Raw genomic sequence first — 21884 nt, forward strand, 5'->3', positions numbered from 1 at the left:
CCGGACCATTTCCCGTACCTGCCGAGGTGCGGTATCCCACACTCCTGCAGAAACAGGAGGTCCGCCTTGATGGTGGTCAGGTAGGCCAACGTGGACACACATCTCGCGGTTGACTTGACGCTGCGCACATTAATGCTCGCAATTCGTACCCCCATTGTGGGCAGTGACCGCAGTACCCTCCCCAAGTCCAAGGTCCAGCCCCTCCATCTGTCCCTTCATGCCCATTGCCCGGGCTAACTGCTGGACGCTCTCTGGGCTCAGGAAACCGTCTGTGCTGCCTTCCGGGTGGCATCCCCCCGCCAGGGGTGCGGAGGCAGGAGGGTCCGGCTCCGGATCAGGCTGGGGACACGCTGTTTCCTCCTTCCGCCTGGAAGTTCCGGGGGGCCCTCCAGTGCTCCAGCGGCACTTGACTGGGTTTCGGAGTGAGCCTCAGGACACCTCCCATCGCCTGGAAGCGGGGTGCTGCTTTCCTTCCCCCTCGAGACCTTTAAATTCTGCTTCGGGTGGGCCCTCTCCGAATCCTCCTCGTCAGAGGAGCTCTTATAGCCCCCCTGTAGCTGTCTCTTCCCTCCTGATTGTTGCGGTTCCTGGGCCCGTCGACGCACCTTCCTCCTCGCTTTCCGGACTGTTGTCCACTCCCCTGGGTCGCCTGTCGCCGCCTCCATTGGCTCCGGGTTGTCGGGGGGGATCGGAGCCTGCAGGGGTGCTTTGCTGGCCTCGGGCCCATCCTGCAGGGCTGGGCCCTCCTGCACGGCCTGGCCCTCCTGCACATTAGTGGGGTCCGTGCTGGGCCCTGGTGCCTTCCTCTCCTCCGGGGGGGCTGGCCCCGCATTTCCCCTGCCGGCGACCTGGGCGTAGGTGGTACCCCGCCGCGGGCATGCCCTATAGAAGTGGCCCGCTTCCCCGCAAAGGTTGCAGCTTCTCTCTCGTGGGCAATCCTTTGCAAGGTGTCCCTCCTCCCTGCAGTTCCTGCAGATGGTGACTTTGCAGTCGGCCGCCATGTGACCTGACCTACCGCAGGCATGGCAGACTTTAGGTTGCCCTGCATAGGTCAGGTAGCCCCTGCTCCCGCCGATCGCGAAGCTGGACGGTGGGTGTGCGACATTCCCGTCTGCGCCCATCCTCAGCGTCACCTTGACCTGCCTCTTACTCGTCCAGATGCCAAAGGGGTCCACCATGTCAGTTAGGTCCCCTTCCACCTTCACATACCTTCCGAGGAAGGTCAGGACATCAACTGCTGGCACATGCGGGTTGTACATGTGTACAGTCACCATACGGCTCCTCTGCGCTGGCATCACAAACAGTGGGACAGCGGTCAATACAGAGAGGGGGCCCTCACCTCCTTTCTCCTTGAAAACCTCCAGGAAGTGCTCGCAAAGCTTGGCACTCCGGAAGGTCACATCGTAAAAACCTCCTCCGGGGAAATCCTGCAGGCAGTAAATGTCCACAGCAGCAAACCCACAACAGTCCAACAGGACCCTCTTCACGAAGAAGGTGCGGTCCACAGGTGCACCTTCATCCACCTTCTTTACAGAAACACGGATGGTGTTCCGGACCCCCTGACCTGGGGCACGAGCACTTGCCGCAGCCATCGCTGCTCTCCTGAACCAGCGTTAGGCCGAAGCCAGCATTAAGATCCACTGGTCGCAAGGGTGCACAGCCAACCCGACGTCCTCCTTTCACCTCCAAGACAGCACTCTCGTCCTCTCAGTCCACAAGAGAGTGGGTCTTTATTGTGTTCGAGAAGTAAGCTGGTTCACTGAGCTGTAAGGTTTGTCCCCAGATGTTTCGTCACCATTCTAGGTAACATCATCAGTGAGCCTCCGATGAAGCGCTGGTGTTATGTCCCACTTTCTATTTATCTGTTTAGGTTTCCTTGGGTTAGTGATGTCATTTCCTGTGCCAGTGATGTCACTTCCTGTTCTTTCTCTCAGAGGATGATAGATGGACTCCAAATCAATGTGTTTGTTGGTGGAGTTCCGGTTGGAATGCCATGCTTCTAGGAATTCTCATGCATGTCTCTGTTTGGCTTGTCCTAGGATAGATGTGTTGTCCCAATCAAAGTGGTGTCCTTCCTCATCTGTATGTAAGGATACTAGTGATAGCGGGTCATGTCTTTTTGTGGCTAGTTGATGTTCATGTATCCTGGTGGCTAGCTTTCTGCCTGTTTGTCCAATGTAGTGTTTGTCACAGTTCTTGCAAGGTATTTTGTAAATGACATTTGTTTGGTCCGGGGACCAAATACTGAACTACAGGAGCAACCATCCCAACATTCACAAATGAAGCTGCATTAAAACATTATTCCAATGAGCCACCACACACTGCAGCACAGAGGAACTATGAAGAGCAGAAGAAAATCACCTATACAGCGTATTCAAAAAGAACGGGTACCCAATGAATACAGTCCGCCGATTTCTCAGCAACAAACCCAAACAAACAGAAAAAACGGGCCCAGAAACCATAACCACTCTCCCCTACATCAAAGACATTTCCGAAATGACTGCCAGGCTACTCGGACCTCTTGGCATCAGGGTAGCCCGCAAACCCACCAACACACTAAAACAGCAGCTAATGAACTTAAAAGACCCTATACAGACAACAAGCAAAATGAACATCATTTACAAAATACCTTGCAAGAACTGTGACAAACACTACATTGGACAAACAGGCAGAAAGCTAGCCACCAGGATACATGAACATCAACTAGCCACAAAACGACATGACCCACTATCACTGGTATCCTTTCATACAGATGAGGAAGGACACCACTTTGATTGGGACAACACATTCATCCTAGGACAAGCCAAACAGAGACACGCACGAGAATTCCTAGAAGCATGGCATTCCAACCGGAACTCCATCAACAAACACATTGATTTGGAGCCATCTACCATCCTCTGAGAAAAGAACAGGAAATGACATCACTGACACAGGAAATGACATCACCAGCCCAAGGAAACCTAAACAGATAAATAGAAAGTGGGACATAACACCAGCGCTTCACCGGAGGCTCACTGATGATGTTACCTAGAATGGTGATGAAACATCTGAAAACTAACCTTCCAGCTCAGCGAGCAAACTCACATCTACTAACCTTCCAGCTCAGCGAGCAAACTCACATCCAGCGATCAATGATACCCGGCAGAGTTTTTGCTTCGTTGATTGCATCAATCAAATCAATTAGATTTCCAATTCCACAAGAAAATAGTATTGACCAGAACTAAATCGGCATTTGGAAAGACAAAGATTACAAAGATCTGGTTTCTAACTGTCATTAAAATGAAGTTACAATCTGAGAGTTCTGTGCACTACAGAAGATTCAAATTGCCATTTCCACATTGCGGGCCTGGTGATACACAATCAGGCTTGATGATCTAACTTTACTTAATGCAAGAGTTTGCCAGCAATCAATCTAATTCCTACCACTGGGCCTGTGAGTCGTATTGCAGGTTGCGAGTTCCACATGCTAACCACTCTATGCATAATGAAATTTCTCTAGAATGTCCCCAAAGCAGTTGTCAGTAACTATATGACATTTAGACTCCCTACTTCTGGGGCATCTGCTTTGGCAACTGGCAGGATAAAGCGTCCAGCAGCAGAAGCTTCAGAAATATACAACAAGGCCTCTCAGCTGTTGTTTCACATTACAGCTTCTGCTGCAATCTGAACGCCAGTTAGATTGCAACTCAGCTCACTTACAGTTACAGAACTCATTTCAGCGCACCTCTGAAACCACCACCAATGTTGGTTGCAGTCTACAGAAGGTGATCCAAGAATATTAGCATCCTGGGACAATGACCATTACAGTACTAGTCTTTGCTAAAACACCACATTTCTAGCACTGTGCAGAATTAGTGCAGAGATGTCCAGTATGGTTTCTCCCATCAATATCTCAACATCCCACCTCTAGTCCAAAGGCTCAGGCTAATACTTTTGGAGCCCAGGTTCAAATCCTACCTTGGCAGCTGGGGCAAGTGAATTTTAAATAACTATATCTGGAATCGAAAGCTAATGCGGACCAATGAAAACAACATTCAATGGTTGCAAATCCATCGATTTCACTAATGCTGCTAAGGGATAGAAATCTGCCTTCCTACCAGTGACTCCAGACCCATTCCAGCATGATTGTCTGAAATAGCCAAGCCTCTGGGTTCAAGGGCAATTCGGGATGGTGACCAATGCTGGCCTTGCCAGTGACATCCACATCACAGGAATGCTTGGGATTATGGGGTAGGGTTTTGGGGAATGGGATTAATTGGATGACTTTTCAATTAACTTTTTCCCAGGGTGGAAATGTCAAATACTAGGGAGCACAGATTTAAGGTGAGCGGGTAAAACTTTAAATGAGATGTGCGAGGCAAGTCTTTTACACAGAAAGGGGAAGGTTCCTGGAATGTGCTGCCTGGGAAGTGGGAGATGCAGATACATTAGCAAAGTTTAAGAGACATTTAGAGAGCCATACAAACAGGCAGAGAATAGATGGGCACAGACTACGTGTAGGCAGATGGGATTAGATTAGAATGGTGTCATTGGCCAGCACAGACATGGTGGGCTGAAGGACCTGTTCCTGTACTGTATTGTTCTATGTTACTGGTGCAGACACTATAGTTGAAGCACCCCTCTCCCAACTTGTACTATGTGATATTACAATGCAATCAAATCTCACTTCATTTAAGAATAGGTGCAGTATATGACTATTGACTTACATTGCACCAGCTTAAGCCTAATGCAAAGTCAGTACTGTCACATTCACATTGAAGCAATGACACAAATTTACTCAGCACCCACGTTTCTGTAATTCTCAGCATCAAAAACTGTAATTGCATCAGAAGTTATTGAAAGTTTGCTTGATTGATTCCTGTGGTTGAAAGGGTTAGATTATGAGGGAGGGTTTAGCAGGGCCTGTAGAGTTTAATAGGATGCGATTATTTTAGCGCAATACATGAGATCCTGAAGGATCTTGACAAGGTGAATGCCAGAGGAGGTCTCCCTTTGTGAATGTATCTGGAACTTGGAGGATAAGGTTAGAAGTCCTCTGTTTGAGACTAAGGTGAGGAGAATTTGTTTCTTTCAAAGGTTTGATCATACATGAAATTCTCTCCCCGAGACAGTAGTGAGGTTGCATAACTAGATATTTTAACATCGGAGTTAGGATTTTGATTGACAAGTTAGCCGAAGATAATAGGGGGAGCAGGCATGAAAGGTGGAACTCAGGTCACAATCAGATCAGCCATGATCTTAGCAAATGCTGGAACGGGCTTGTTGGGCTGAATGGTCTACTCTTACCCCTGGTTCTTGTGTTCTTACATTATTCAACTTGACAACTTTATATTGTTAAGCCTCACAGAGGTAACACGTTGGAAATCAGGCCCCATTACTCCCACAGTCACAAAAGTTAAAAACTTTACAAAAGTGCACAAAATTCCCCATTTTTACTGTTTTTACACCCAAGTTGTCAGAAAGCACAGAATAAGAATGAGGTTTATTACAAGTAAATAGATTCTTGTTGCACAATTATGAACTACCACCAGCAGCACCAACATATAGCTTTAATCTAACCCCCTTATAAAAGTCATCTTTCACATATATACAAACAGAGACAGACATCAAAAACGTGGGTGTTATGGATGGAGGGAAAGACTGGGAAAGCTGTGCATTGGCCCCTATCCATCAGATTCATTATGATGGTCCCTTAGGCTTGTCATGATCTGCTCCTTCTTGATTTTTCTTCTCCAAATCATTCACTTGATTACAGAAGGTACATGGTGATTGGTTCGTACATATGTATAAATTCTCTGATTTAATGCGTTAAATCCAGGGACTGTAGCAACTGTTGAAGGGAAATGAGCTAGTTTTCCTCAGGCATTTTACTGAGAGAAAAGGACAGCTCCTTCCTTTTCGTAAGTGGGATCACTTCTGACCAAACATTCATACCCACAGCTACCTGGGACCCAATCGCTGTTACCCTCAGCTACCTGACAGCCAATCACTGTTACCCAAAGCTACCTTGGAGCCAATCACTGTTACCCACAGCTACCTGGGAGGCAATCACTGTTACCCACAGATACTTGGGAGCTAATCACTGTTACCCACAGCTACTTGGGAGACAATCATTGTTACAGAAGGCAAAAGGCTTTTGTAATCTCTAACTGTGGGGTGGTAACTATTTCACAGACCAGTCAGCTACCTGTCGTTGGCTGAATCTCCCTTTGTACACTTGGCCTGGCTCCGGTTCATTTGTAGTATCCTCCACATACAGCAGTGCCAATAGCTTGCTTTTAAAAAGTGCATTAATCCTTTGCACAATCCTTGATTTTTAAAACAATATTTTTCCCATTTCAGTCTGTAATCAAAAACACAAAAAAAAGTACAATATAAACTAATGAGTGATGTCCCTTATGACAGTTCTTGGTATAAATAAGATGTAAATGTCAAACTATTCTTCCACTCATCTTAATTATGATGGACCAAAATGGAAGAGTGTTTCTAATCACAGGTTAACTGAGCTAAATGTTGGCAGCTCCACACAGAAACCTGCCATGTTGTTCAGCCAGGAATTGGCAACTGGAGATCTGAAGCAGTTGAGAGCTTATATTAAGGTGCTGGCATCTGGTAGCTACACTGTTGGGATTTTTTAAAGCTTGAATTCTTGTGAAACACTACATAGCCAGTATGACACGCGGTTTGAATCAAGCTTCTGTTTTTAAAGGAATGCTTCTGAATCGTGTCACACAGCCTCTGGTTGGTAAATGAGTTGGAGTCTGGTATGATCTCTTGATGGAGTCACTTGTGTCTTTTTTATTAACCTCTTGTTAGTATTCATTAATATTGCTAAACATTTATGTGATGTGTACATAGTTACTGAGATGGGTCCTGCCACATTCAGTTGTGGTGATCGACAATTAAGCAACTGGAGGAGACATCACAAAATGATGGGAGGGACTATAGCATCAGCGCAAAAGATAAGGCTGAAGCAGTTGCAACAATATTCACTAAGAAGTGCCCAGTGGATGAGCAATCTTAGATTTCAACATAGGTCCTCAGCATCATAGATGCCAATCTTTGCAATTTCGATTCATTCCACATGACATCAAGGAATGGATACAGCAAAGCCCTGACAACATCTGGCAATAGTACTGAAGATTCGTGCTCCGGAACTTGTACACCCCTAGCCAAGCTCTTCCAGTATAGTTACAACATTGATTTACCCTACAATGTGGAAAATTATCCAGGTATGTCCTCTAGACAAGAAGCTGGCCAAATCCAATATGGCCCATTCTGACCGATTCAGTCCACTTCGATCATCAGTGAAGTGTTAGTAACACCACCTGATCACATTGCACTCTTGGTTCTAACATGGACACAAGAGTTGAATTCCAGAGGTGAGGGGAGATTGACAGTTGTTAACAGCAAAGCCACCATTTGATTGAGTGCGGCATCAAGGAGCCTTAGCAAAACTAGAGTCAATGGGAATCAGGGAGAAAACTTTAATTGTAGTCATGCCGAGCATGAGGGAAGATGGTGGAGACAGTAAGGACTGCAGATGCTGGAAACTAGAGACTATAGGTGTGAGGTTGGAAAAGCACAGCAGGTCAGGCATCACCAGGGGAGCAGCAAAGTCAATGTTCGGGCCGAAGCCCTTCATCAGGGCTGGTGTCAAGATGGTCGTGGTTGTAACTGAAGGGCATCTGTGCAGGACACTGAAGCAGTCCATGTCCATATGCAACAAGAACTGGACAATATCCAGGCTTGGGGTGACAAATGGCAAGAAATATTCACGTCACACAAATGCCAAGCAATGACCATCATCACAAAGACAGAACCTATATTGATTTCACATTCAATGGCATTACCATCACTGAATCCCTCACAGTTAACATCCTGGGGGTCACCACTGCCCAGAAACTGGACTGGTCTAGCCACATAAATCCAATTCGTACAACAGCAGGTTGGAGTTTCAGAATCCTATAGCGTCAAAAGGAGGAATGGTGGCAATAACCTACTCCAGCCATTATTCACCAGTGGTTAGTATCGAGGCATCACATCGTAGCATTACATGATGAGACGAGAAGTATTTTTTGGAGACAGTGTGGATCACAACTTGAACAGCATCACTGCTTTAAGAAAAACTCAGTTAGTCCCTCAGTGGATGAAGGAATTTATATCAACGTCAGTCAGCACAAAGCTATGGAGAGGGCAAAGGCCCAGCAACTGATTCATAGTTTCTTGTCCTCTCATTCTATTTCCAAAGTAGAACTGGGAACAGAAAGTGCAGAGAGGAGAGACAGTGAGTTAACTTGAGTCAAAGGGAGCAGACATGAGGTTCGGCAGTATGAGTATTAGGAGCTCCAGCAAGAAGTTAATGCCTGAGGAAAAGGGTAAAAAATGAACCTGAGGTACGCAAAACCCAGCTCAGAAGTTGGAAAAGTGCAATGGGAAATATACCAGCAAAAACAGTATTGTTGCCATTGTGAACAGGTGGTACTGGGGTTAAGTGCACGAGTTAAAACGGGTCATAACATTAATTTATGTCAAAGGTAGAAGAATTGTAAACAAATTTCAGAAGTAGACTGCAGGCAGCGACAAACACCAGTAAAGGGTTTCATTGGCAAGGAAGTATTTACATAAACAAATAAAATATATAAGCTTTAATGATGGAAAGAATGCAGTCATGTAATTTTATCAGGAAAAAGGCTGTGAAAGGAAATGGGTGCTTATAGAACATAGAACAACACAGCGCAGAACAGGCCCTTCGGCCCTCGATGTTGCGCTGACCGGTGAGCTAATCTAAGCCCATCCCCCTACACTATCCCATCATCATTCATATGCTTATCCAAGGGCTGTTTTTATGTTCCATTTTGTTTAAAAAAAGGCAGGTCTTTTCTCAAACTGAAACAATAAAAAGCAGGAATCCTCCACTTTCATTCCTAAAATCAGGTGAATTGTACTCAACAATTTCCAACAGTATTTAAAACAATTTACAACTTTTGAAATGTTTAAAATAATTTTTCAAGTTTTATTAAAACAGTTACAGTATAGTTTTTACAAATAGGGAATGATATAAATGTATTAGCTTCAAGGAGTGATTAGACAAACTTGAATTTTTTTCACTTGAGCGTTGAAGGTTGATGCGTGACCCAGGAGAAGGATATAAAATTACTAGGCATGGAGAGAGTGAATAGTCAGAGTCATTTTCCCAGGGTGGAAATATACAATACCAGGGGCACAGGTTTAAGGTAAGGGGGAGAAAGTTGAAGGGATATGTATGAAGCAAGCTTTTTTACAAAGAGGCTGGTAGTTGCCTGGAACATACTGTCAGCGGAGGTGGGAGAAACAGATATGATGCGAACATTTAAGAGGCATTTAGATATACACATGAACAGGCAGGAACAGAGGTTTACAGACCATGTGCAGACAGATGGGATTAATTTAGAATGACATCACTGTCACACAGACATAGTTGGACAGCAGGGTCTGTAGCTGTGCTGTACTGTTCTATATTTTATTCTCTGTATATGTTGTGTCTTCTACGTACAAACTTAATTCCCCAAGTAACCTTTGTAATGACCTGTTGCCAGTGGAATAAAGAATCCCTGGTCCATGATCTTTGGGCCTGTTGTGATCAAATCTCATGTCAGATCTTGGGCAGCAGTCACAAAGATTCCACTGCACAGACATCAAGTCATGCAGACAAGGTCAGAAGGTACTTGGTTGTGATGGAACGCTGATGGATGAGTTGAACTGGCCTAAGTGCCCTGAACTTTAGGTGGGTTGCTAGATTAACAGCCTCCCATTAATGCCACTAGGCCATCAGCTTCCTTGTCTGTGGATATTTTCTAATCACCCTGTTCAGAGATGTTATAACATGCTGTTTGAGCAGATGGGGTTTGAACTCAGGCTTCCTGGCACAGAGGTAAGGGCACTATAACTGACACAAGAACTTATTCCACCATCTGCTATACATTCTCTGTAACAAACTGTAGCTAAACAAATTGAAGGCTCTGTTTCCTTAACTCAAAAGACTCCTGGTGCCACTCTGTCTTATAGGTCTCACTGTTCCAAAAAGTAACTTAATATTGTGTAGCTGAAGTCCAAACCACTCCATTTTTCAGTTGCAAAAAGGCACATGATTCTTTGGCTAGATAGCCTTCGACCTTTGATTTTCCAGTTTATAGTCCAATAGGAAAAGAAGCTGCCCCTTACATTCTTCCACACCTAAAAGAGATCATGCAAAATCTTTCCTCTCAAATTCTTCAACATCGTGGCCTTAGTAACGCTTTTGATGTTACACTATCTTTTTCAGCAATGTGAACAAGTTTGATACAATATGGTTGAATTAATTACCTCTAACGAAATAATGTTGCATTTCAAGTTTTGACTTTCAATGTATATTGGTCTTTCTTTGCAATAATGGCAGACGTAAACTTCAAAACGCTGACAAGCTAATAATAATCCCAATGTCTCCTTTCCCACCGTGTAGGGTATGTCTTTCAATATTGGTTTGGTTTCTTTGCAAAATACCACTCTGGTTTTTCTGTTCCTGGCTCATCATGTTGTAACAAGGTGGAACTTAACCCCAGGTCAGTCATATTGAATACTATCTTAAAAAGTTTTGTGAAGACACGTTCATTGATACTGGTCCATTAATTGGGATTGTCTTTAGCTTCTCAAAGGCTTGGCACTCGGCCGACCATAACTCTTTTGCATGAATTTCTCATGAAATGCACACATTCCCAGAAGTCTCAAGAATTCCTGTTTTAACTTATCCTCTTCTTGTCAACACTTGCCCTTTCCCTGTGATTGTCCCGGGTAAGTTATCCTTAAACTTGTGAATTCACTTTTGACAGGTTGTATTACAAACTAGCTAACTGCAATTGTTTAAGCAGGCACTCTTATTGTTTTACATAACTTCCCAGTTTGAAACTTTAATTATGGCTTGATACAGAACTCTTTGACGTAACTAGGCTTTGATATAAGTCCTTTGGTGTAATAATGGTGAAATCTCTATAGTACTTGGTGCTAGTGGTACAGCAATCTTAGAAAGGATGGAGACACTGCCAAGTCTATCATACAACCGCCTAACCGAAGAATTGTGTATGGAGCTGTTTTCACTAAGGAAATTTACTTTTCTGTATATATAAATATATATATTTTTAGATTACCTACAGAGTGGAAACAGGCCCTTTGGCCCAACAAGTCCACACTGCCCCTTGAAGCATCCCACCCAGACCCAACCCCCTATAACCCACACACTCTTGAACACTCTGGGCAATTTAGCATGGCTGATCCACCTAGCCTGCACATCTTTAGACTGTGGGAGGAAACCGGAGCACCCGGAGGAAACCCACGCAGACACGGGGAGAATGTGCAAACTCCACACAGACAGCCGCCCGAGGCTGGAATCAAACCTGGGTCCATCACGCTGTGAGGCTTCAGTGCTAACCACTGAGCCACCGTGCCACCCACCAGAATCTAGTTGACACTTGTCAGCTTAGGAAGTAACATTACCAGTGAACTCCAATGCTTTTGTAAGGGTCAATTTTCTGGACTATATTGATCTTCTGAATCCATCTGAGCCTTTTTTACTGGGCTTAAGTGATAAGGATGTTGTGTTATTGGTACTAATTCCCCATATCCAAATCATGCCTAGCTAAACAGTACATCTGGTGTATCTCTATAAATGTTCTTATATTTCCTAATTAACCTAACTAGATGTTCCTCTTCTAAGTACTGTTATATTGCTGTAAACATTGTCTAACTGTTCCAGTGTATTCATTCCAGCTGGTTGAATTGTACGTTTGCTTTGTGAATAACTACGTGTTATTCTATCTCACTCTTACCGTCTCTGTCAACATTTACCAATCACCTGACACATTTTATTTTCTTCTGTATGAAGATATAGCTTTAGCATGTTCATGTGACGTAGGATGGATGGCCAGGGATGTTATGACCTTGGTCAAAAAGAAAAAGAAAGCATACATAAGGTCTAGGAGGATGGAAACTGACAAAGCCCTTGAAGTATATAAGGAAAGCAGGAAAGAACTTAAGCAAGGAATTAGAACGTCTAAAGGGGGTCATGAAAAGTCATCAGCAAACAGGATCAAGCAGTATCCCACGACTCTTTACATATATATAAAATGAGAGAGGGTAGCCAGGGGAAGGGTTGGTCACTCAGGGTCAATGGGGAGAATATCTGTGTGGATCCAGAAGAGGTAGGTGAGGCCTTAAGTGAATACTTTGTATTGGTATTCACCAAAAAGAATAAATTGGTTGAGGAAGATCTCTGGGAAGGCAGCGTTGAATTTCTAAGCCAATTTACCAATAAAATGGAAGAGATGTTGTGCGTCTTAAAAAGTATTAAGATAGCTAAGTCGCTGGGCCCTGATGGGATATATCCCAGAATATTGAGGGAAGCAAGAGAACAAATTGCTGGAGCATTGACATCCTTGTATTCTCTTTGGCCGAGGTGAGGTCCCAGAGGACTGGAGAATTGCTAATGTTGTCCCATTGTGTAAAAAAGATAACAGGAATAATCCTGGAAATAATAGGCCTGGGAGTCTCACGTCAGTGGTAGGGAAATTATTGGAAAAACTTCTCAGGGACAAGATCTATATGCATTTAGGAGCAAATGAACTGATTAGCAATAGACAGCACGGTTTTGTGTGGGGGAGGTCATGCCTCACTAACTTGATTGAGTGTTTTTGAGAAGGTGAGAAGATGATTGTCAAGGGAAAAGTTGTCGATGTTGTCGACATGGACTTCAGTAAAGCCTTTGACAGGGTCCCTCATGGCTGGCTGGTTCAAAAGGTGGTATAAAGGGTCAGGTGGCAAGATGGTTACAGAACTCGCTTAGTCATAGGGTAGCTGGCTGATCTAATTAATCTAATTAGTAAGTCGTAATTAGCACAAAGATTGGTGGAGTTACAGACAATGAGGAAGACTGTTAGAGGATACAGCAGGATATAGATCAGAAGGAGGCACGGACAGAAAAATGGCAGATGAAGTTTAATCCAGACAAATGAGAGGTGGTGCATTTTGGCAGGTCAGGTACAGATGGAACTTATACGGTGAATAGCAGAATCCTTAGGCGTATTTGACACGTGGATCTGTGTGCGCAGGTCCACAGATCACTGAAGGTGGCAGCACAGGTAGATAAGGTAGTAAAAACCACTTATGGCATTCTTGTCTTCAATGGAAGAGGCACTGAGTTTAAGGACAGACACATTATGCTGCAGATTTATGGAAATTTATGGAACTTTAGGTAGGCTACACTTGGAATATTGCATACAGTTCTGGTCACCACACTACCAGAAGGATGTAGGTGCTTTGGCGAGGGCATAGAAAAGGTTTACCAGGATGTTGCCTGGTATGGGGGAGTTATCTTTGAAGAAAGGTTGGATAGACTGGATTTGTTTTCAGTGAAACACAGGAGGTTGAGGGGCGACCTGGTAGAAGTCTAAAAGATTGTGAACGGCATGGGTAACGTGGAAAGAATGAGGCTTTTACCCAGGGTGGATGGGTCAATTACTAGGGGACACTGGTTCAAACTACAAGGGGGGTAGTTTAAAAGAGATACACGAGGCATACACAAAAGGTGGTGAGTGATTGGAACACATTGCCAGAGGACGTGGTGGAAGCAGTGGAAGCAGATACAATCGCAGCTTTCAAGAAGCACCGGGATGAATACATGAGTAGAAATGGAATAGAGGGACACAGATCCTGTAAGTGAAGACTGTTTTAATATGGAAGGTCAAAATGTGTCAGTGCGGGCTTGGAAGGCTGAAGGGCGTACTCGTTTGCCACAATGTTCTCTTGTTCTTTCTTTGTAGCCAATGCTTCTTCCTGTGATTTAGAGTATCGACCAGATAAATGACTTTACTAACCCTCCTAACTACCTGTATGGAAGCTGAATTTCACTCTCAGAGGTTTACCCTGCTGCAAGGGGACAGATGTTTTTTCCCTTCAGACTATAAACTGGAAAACAGACGTTGGAACATAGAACAGTACAGGCCCTTTGGCACACAATGTTGTGTTATCCGACTAAGATCAATCTACTCTGCATACCCTACATTTTACGATCCTCCAAGTGCCTATCCGAGAGTCGCTTAAAAGTCTCTAAAGTATCTGACTCCACTACCATTGCCGGCAGCACATTCCACACGCCCACCATCCTCTGTGTGAAAAACCTACCTCTGACATCTCCCTTATACCTTCCTCCAATCACCTTAAAATTATACCCCCTCGTAACAGTCATTTCTGCTCTGGGAAAAAGTCTCTGACTATCCACTCTATCTGTGCCTCTCATCATCTTGTAAACCTCTATCAAGTCACCTCTCATCCTTCTTTACTCCAATGAAAAAACCCCTAGCTCCCTCAACCTTTCCTCATAAGACCTGCCCTCCAGTCCAGGCAGCATCCTGGTAAATCTCCTCTGCACCATCTCTAAAACTTCCATATCTTTCCTATAATGAGGTGACCAGAACTGAACACAATATTCCAAGTATGGTCTGATCAGAGTTTTATAATTCTGCAGCATAACCTCGTGGTCCCTTAACTCAATTCCCCTGCCAATGAAAGTCAACACATCATACACCTTCTTTACAGCCCTATCAACTTGGATAGCAACTTTGAGGGATCTGTGGACGTGAGCCCCAAGATTCCTCTGTTCCTCCACACTGCTGAGAATCCTGCCATTACACCAGTATTCTGCATTCAAATTTGACATTCCAAAATGAATCACTTCACACTTTTCTGGGTTGAATTCCATCTGCCACTTCTTTGCCCAGCTCTACATCCTGTCCATGTCCAGTTGCAACCTACAACAGCCCTCCATGCTGTCCACAACTCTACCAACCTTCGTGTCATCAGCAAACTTACTAACCCATCCTTCCACTTACTCATCCAAGTCATTTATAAAGATCAGAAACAGCAGAGGTCCCAGAGCAGATCCCTGTAGAACACCAAGCTCCAGGCTAAATACTTTCCATCTACTACCACCCTCTGTCTTCTTTTGGACAGCTAATTTTGTATCTAGACAGCCGTATTTCCCTGAATCCCATGCCTCCTTACTTTCTGAATGAGCCTACCACGGGGAACCTTATCAAATGCCTTGCTAAAATCCATATACACCACATCCACTGTTCTGCCTTCATCAATGTGTTTTGTCACATTCTCAAAGAATTCAGTAAGGCTTGTGAGGCATGACGTGCCCCTCACAAAGCCATGTTGACTGTTTCTAATCAAACTGTGCTTTTCCAAATAATCATGGATACTTTCTCTCCATTAATTTGCCCACCACAGAAGTAAGACTGTCTGGTCTGTAATTTCCAGGATTATCCCTACTCCCCTACTTGAACTACTCCCCTATTTGCTACCCCCCAGTCATCTGGTACTACTCTATTGGACAGTGAGGACGAAAGATCATTGCCAAATGACCAGCAATCTCTTCTCTCACTTCCCATAGTAACCTTGGGCATATTCCGTCTGGCCCAGGGGACTCATCCATCCTCATGTTTTTCAAAATTTCTAGCATATCCTTCTTCCTAACATCAACCTGTTCGAGCATATCAGCTTGTTTCATGCTGTGCTAACAAACATCAAGGTCCCTCTCACTGGTGAATACTGAAGCAAAGTATTCACTAAGGAACTGCCCAACTTCCTCTGACTCTGTGCATAAGTTCCTTCCACTGTCCCTGATTGGGCCTTCTCTCACTCTGGCCACCCTCTTGTTCCTTACATCAGCACAGAACGCCCTGGGGTTTTCCTTGATCCTACCCACCAAGGCTTTTTCATACCCCTTTCTAGCTCTCCTAAGTCCATTCTTCCATTCCTTCCTGGCTACCTTGTAGGCCTCTAGAGCCATGTTCAATCCTCGCTTCCTCAACCTTAAGTAAGCTTCCTTCTTCCTTCCGACTAATGTTCCACATGTCCTGTCATTCAAGGTTCCTTCACCTTACTATCCCTTCCTTGCTTCAGTGGTACAAACCTATCCGGTATCTGTAGCAACTGCTCCCTAAACAACCTCCACATTTCTACTGTGCATTTCCCTGTGAACATCGGATCCCAATCGGTGCTCCATAGTTCTTGCCTAATAGCAACGTAATTCCCCCCTCCCCCAATTAAATACTTTCCCAACCGTCTGCTCCTATCCTCTCCATGACTACAGTGAAGGTCAGGGAGTTGTGATCCCACTCCCCACCGGATATGCTATTTAGCTAAAATACCGGGAGAATTTTTCTAAACTGGAAAACAATTGAGATCACGCAGTATACACGTTTAGCCATGTTAAACAATGTTGCTTTTCTAAGGAAGGATACTTTGAGACTTACTGGCACCAAGAATCTTTGAGATAAGACTTCTACCAGACAACAGCCTTCTGATTGGTTGAACTACAGTTTTTTGGCGAGTGCAGAGCAGCCAGAGACATCCAGAACCTGCAAACATCTCCCTCTCTCCCTCCCCCTCTGTGTGTGTCAGAAGTCAAGAGAACTAAGAAAGCTCAAAAGAAGGAATTCTAACACAAAAAACCGAGGTCTATCAAATCAACTAGTGAAGTAAAAAAAATCAATCATCGACAACGCTGAACTACCATTGCAAAGTACAAAATGAATTGTGAGAGATAATTTAACACACTCTTAAGATCTGAATTTTTGCTCTTTCTATGTGCAGATTTTTTCATCTATAAATGTCAAACGTTCGGATCTTTGTCTGTCTTAATCTTAAGTCGGTGCGTATGATCTGTGTTTTTTTAAAGGGGTATAGTTTAAGTTGCATAATGGTAGACTTGGAATCTTATTTTCTGAATGCCTTTTGTGAATGTTAAGCAATTTACAATCACGTTACTTTCTGTCAGTTATGAAACCTGGTATGAATTACTTTCGTCTTGAATAGCAGTCAGTCAGGCAAAATGGTTATTTTAGTGATCTCACAGGGATTTTCTACATTTTGTGGCTTGGGGAATAGTGATTCACACGTCCCAGTTAAGTCATGATAAAGGTTTAGAGGATCACTATTGGAATATTTTGACATGGGCAACATAGGAATGCAAGTGCAGTTACTGTAAGTGATAAAGGATAAAAGGGAAGATACCAGGTTTTTTCATACTTAAGTGAGACAATATTAGAAGCAGCTAACTCCATTCTGTACTTGGAACAAGTATCTCTGGTGGATTTACTAGAGTTAACAAAAGCCTTACTGTTGGGTTTGACAAATAAATTTGAGGTGGAACTAAGAGGACAGAAATAATTGAAATATTGGTTAAGCATCTTGGATTGGTGGAAGTCCAAAATGAAGAATAGGTGGGAAACTGAGTCTCTATAAAGTATAGGTAATTAGGCTTCTTCTAACCTAAGTGGGAAGAGTGCACTGATAACTGAGTTGTACTGTTCCAGAAGCTGTCACAGACATGTAACTATCCAATTAAACCACAAGATGATCCATTAGCTGTCTGACTGCCATTCAGGACAGAAGTAATTCTCATCAGATTGCAAAATTAACAAAAAAAATCTATTTACTGTAAACAAACTTATTCTTTAACCAATGGCAAAGAAAAATGAATTACTCATTACTATTATGGAACTTGTGAAGCTGTACCACTTCCAATCACACACACATTCATTCACAAATACAGCAGGCAGAAACAAATAGTTCGAAACAAATATTGTAGATAAAAGAATGAAGAGAAGGAAAAACAAATTCTGACATTCGAGATGAGTTGATTCTCACAGTTATTTTGTTTGGTTTTGTGATGATGACATGATGTTGTCTGCAGAATGATGGCCAACCGGTAATTGAAGATCTGATCGGGTGGACCGAGGTCTTCTCTTGTATTTGATATTTTTCCTGTCAGAGTTTTCAGTTTGTCTTTTTCACTCACAGAGAGAGATAGTGAAAAATCCTTCTTGTGTGCAGGTTTCTGGGTGTCTCTGAGTACACCATGCTCACAGACCTGTGACTAACTGCAGCTGGTCCACTCCAAAGTCAATAAGTAGTTTTCTCTTAAACCAAAAACTTCTGGAGCCAGTCTGTGTCAAAACATCTATCTCACTGCTCCAAAAAGTAACAAAAGCTTGTGAGGCTAACATCATTCTCCATATAATCCCATTTCTGTTCAATTTCCATTTTCCAGCTTATAGTCCAAAGGGAAAAAAAATGTGCCCCTTTCAAACAACCATTATGCTCCACTTGTCAGCTCAAACCTGGGCATTCCTGCATTTGGACATGGACCGCTTTAGTATCTGATAATTGACAATGGTGTTGAACATTTTTCAAACATTGACAAACGTCCCCAGTTCTGACCTTATGATGGAGGGAAGGTCATTAATGAAATAGCTGAAGATGTTCAAGGAAATGCAAGTCATATGCCCTTGAGCTCGTCATACCCACACCAGTCAAAAACGGCTATCTTACTATTCTAGCCCCAGGCAACGTCCAGCACTTGGCCCATGGCCTTCTATGTCTTGGCATTGCCAGTGCATATTATGAGAGATTTTGCCTCGCCCATCCTTACAGGCAATGAGTTATAGATTCTCATCACCCTCTCAGTGAAAACGTGTTTCATCACATCTCTTCTGAACATTCTGTTCTTTACCGCAAATCTACGCCCCCAACTCACTGATCCCTTCAACAAGGGGAAATATTTTTGCTGTCAATTCTATCTCTGCCCTTCATAATTTTACATATCTCAAACATGTCCCCTCTCAATGTACTCTGCTGTAAGGAAAACAACCCCAGTCTCTTCATAGCTGAAACTCTCCAGCCTGGGCAACATCCTGATAAATCTCCTCTGGCATTTCCGGTGGTATCACACCCTGCCTACAATATGGATTCCAGAACTGCAACAATACTCTAGGTGTGGCCTAACCAACATTTTATACAGTTCCAGCATAACCTCCCTGTTCTTAAATTCTATGCCTCAGCTAATAAAGACAAACATCTCTTATATCTTCTTAACCACATGATCTGTTTGTCCCGACAACTTAAAGGACCACTGCACATGCCCTGTGATCTTTGGTTCTTCCTAAGGTCTTACTGTTTATCATTTATTCCTTTGTCTTGTTTGTCCTGCCAAATGCACTTCACCTCACATTTGTCTGATTGAATTCCATTTGCCACTGATCAGTCTATTTGATCAGCCCATCTATATCCTCTTAGAGAGTGAGGCTGTTCTCCTCCTGATAGACACCCTACCTTTTTTTTTACTGACTGTGACCTGGCTGATAAAACTTACTACACTAGAGTCTAAATCATTTATATAAACCACAAACGGCAAGGACCAACGCTAATCCCTCTGGGATCCCAGTGGACACAGGCTTCCAGTCAGAAAAACACCCCATAACCATCAACTCTTACTTCCTACCATTCAGCCATCTGTCAATCCAATTTGCCAAATTTCCTCAGATCCCATTGACTCTTACCTTTGCCTATCAGCTGCCCTTGTGGGACCTTAGCAAAACCTTTGCTGAAGTCCAAGTAGACTACATCAGAAGTATTGTCCTCATAAAGTCATAGAGTCATACAGCACAGAAACAGGACCTTTCAGTCCAACCAGTCCATAATCCTAAACTAAACTAATCCCAACCTGAAAGTTCCTGGCTGATATCCCTCCAAACCTTCCTTATTCATATATGCAACTACATGTATAATTGTATCCGCATCCACTACTTCATCAGGAAATTCATTCCATACGTGGACCACTCTCTGTAAAAAATTTGCCTGTCACATTTTTAAAAAATCTCTCTCCTATCACCTTAAAAATGTGCCCTCTTGTCTTGAAATTTCCCATCTTAGGCAAAAAAAAACTACCATCATCTCTATTCGTACCTCTCATTATTTTATAGACTTCTATCAGGTCACCTCTCAACTTCCTATACTCCGGTGAAGAAAGTCTCAGCTATCCAGCCCTTCCTTATAACTCAAAATCTCCATGCACGGCAGCATCCTTGTAAATTTCTTCTGAACCCTCTCCAGCTTGACAATATCCTACCTATAACTGGGTGACGAGAACTGGACAAAGTATTCCAGAAGAAGTCTCACCAATGTCCTGTACATCCTCAATGTACCGTCCCAACTCCTATAGTCAAAGGTCTGAGCAATGAAGGCAAACATGCCAAACATCTTTTTAACCATCTTGTCTATAATGAGGCAAACTTTAAAGAACTATGTACCTGCACCCCTAGGTCCCTCTGTTTGGCAACACTACCCACAGACCCCTACCCTTGTTTGTAGTACCAAAATGCAATACCTCACATTTATCCAGACTGAACTCCATCTGCTACTCTTCAGCCCAATGACCCATTTGAGCTAGATCCCTTTGTCATCCTCGAAAATCTTCTTCACTGCCTACAATGCCACTAATTTTTCTACACACTCGGTCACCTCTTTGAAAAATTCAATCATATTCCTCAGACACAACTTTCCCTTGACAAAACCATGCTGATTTTTCTTGATTAATCCGTGCCTTTCCAAATGCCTTTCTAATTACTTCTGTCCCTCAAACTCGCTTCCTGCTGTTTCGCAACTACTGAGGTTAAACTGACTGGCCTGCAGTTTCCGGCTTTATCCCTTTCTCCTGTCTTGAATAATGGTATTATACTGGCTGTCTTCCAATCCTCTGGCATCTGTCTTTTGGCCAGGGAGGAATTAAAAATTTTATGCAACACTCCTGCTATTTCCTCTCTTGCCTTATTCAACTATCCAGAAAAAATTTCTGCTGTGATGCCTTAGGAGCTGACATAATTGACTTCCATCAACCACGCCATCTTGCTTTGTTCCAGGTATGATGTCAACCAGCAGAGTTTTCTCCCTGTTCCCATCTGGTTCAGTTTGCCAGAGCTTCTATATGCTGCACTCAGTTAAATGTTTCCTTTATGTCAAGGACAGTCACTCTCACCTCACCTCTAGGATTCAGCTCTTTTGTCCATGCTTGAACCAAGGCTGCTATCAGGTTGGGAGCTAGGTGGCAGAAGACAAACTCGGTGACCAGGTTATTGCTGAGTACATGCTACTTGATATCACTGTTGATGAGAATGCGATCGTTTTGCAGATGATTGAATCTGATTTTGTGGTAACTGGCCCGGTTGGGTTCGGACTTTTTGTGAATATTATACACCTGGGCAATTTTCCAAACTGTTGGTCTGTTGCCATGTTGTTGTCGCTATACTGGTAACAGCTTGCCTAGGATTGTGATACATTCTTGACCAAAATTGCTACTAGAATGTTATTGGGGGCCATAACCTTTGCAGCATTCTGAAACTTCTGTTTCTTGATAATGTGATCAGTAAGTCAAACTGGCTGAAGGCTGACTGACTTAGAAAGATGTCACGATTGATTTCCCCCTCAGTCCTTCTGGCTAAAGATATTTGCCTTGTCCTTTGTACTGATGCAAAGAGCTCCCCTTTCATTGAGGACGGGGGTACTGGTGGAGAAAATTTGTGAGTTGTTTAATTGTACACCACCATTGAAAACTGGGTGTGCAATGACTACAGAGCTTAAATGTGATCGGTCACTTCTGGGATTGCTTAATTCTGTCCATCACTTGCTGTTTACACTATTTGACTTGCAAGTAGTGGTATGTTCTCTTTATTTTTAGATATGCTTCGTGCATCTCCTGAAATGCCCCTCTGCACTCCTCACTGAACCAGAGTCGATATCCTAGCTCCATGGTAATGGTGGCATGGAAGAGTTCGATTTTATTCACTCAGGGCACATGGGCATTGCTGGCTGGCCATGTATTGTCCCTAGTTGCCCTTGAGAAAATGGTCTTGAACTGCCTTCTTGAACCACTACAGTCCTGTAGGTTGACCCATAATGCTGTTAGGAGGCAACTCCAGGATTTTTACCAAGCAACAGTGAAGGTATAGTGACACATTTCCCAGTCAGGATGT

The 21884-nt window shown here is 43.5% G+C and overlaps 1 protein-coding gene across 2 annotated transcripts in view; it reads right to left on the bottom strand.

Moving 5' to 3' along the window:
- The window catches only part of kitlga (kit ligand a), a 142987-nt gene that overhangs the window by 114054 nt on the left and 7049 nt on the right, over window positions 1–21884 (bottom strand). The gene's annotated exons all lie outside the window — the stretch shown is intronic.

Source organism: Stegostoma tigrinum, chromosome 18 (genome assembly GCF_030684315.1).
Source record: "Stegostoma tigrinum isolate sSteTig4 chromosome 18, sSteTig4.hap1, whole genome shotgun sequence".
In the NCBI taxonomy this organism is placed as follows: domain Eukaryota; kingdom Metazoa; phylum Chordata; class Chondrichthyes; order Orectolobiformes; family Stegostomatidae; genus Stegostoma; species Stegostoma tigrinum.